Consider the following 368-nt stretch of genomic DNA (forward strand, 5'->3'; position numbering starts at 1 on the left):
GGGAAATAGACAGCCACCTGTGTGTGTGTGTGTGTGTGTGTGTGTGTGTGTGTGTGTGTGTGTGTGTGAGAGAGAGAGAAACAAAGGGGGGGCAGAATAAAGTCTCCTCAACTTTCTTCCCCATTCCTTAAACATATCTGCATCTTCTGATCTCCCCATTCCAACAGAAAAGATGTACTTCTTTGGAGTAAGCTAAATTCCTACTCCAGTGCTCAACTTCCATCCAACCCATCCAACTGTAGCTTTTAAGCTGCCGGAGAAGGAAGCTTTATATTTTATAATGCAGATTACTAGTATGTAATAAATAGTAGAAATGGATTGATTCTGTCCAGATGTCAGTTGGCCTCTAAGAGTAAATTAGATTGGGA

Source organism: Physeter macrocephalus, chromosome 11 (assembly GCF_002837175.3).
Source record: "Physeter macrocephalus isolate SW-GA chromosome 11, ASM283717v5, whole genome shotgun sequence".
Taxonomy (NCBI): domain Eukaryota; kingdom Metazoa; phylum Chordata; class Mammalia; order Artiodactyla; family Physeteridae; genus Physeter; species Physeter macrocephalus.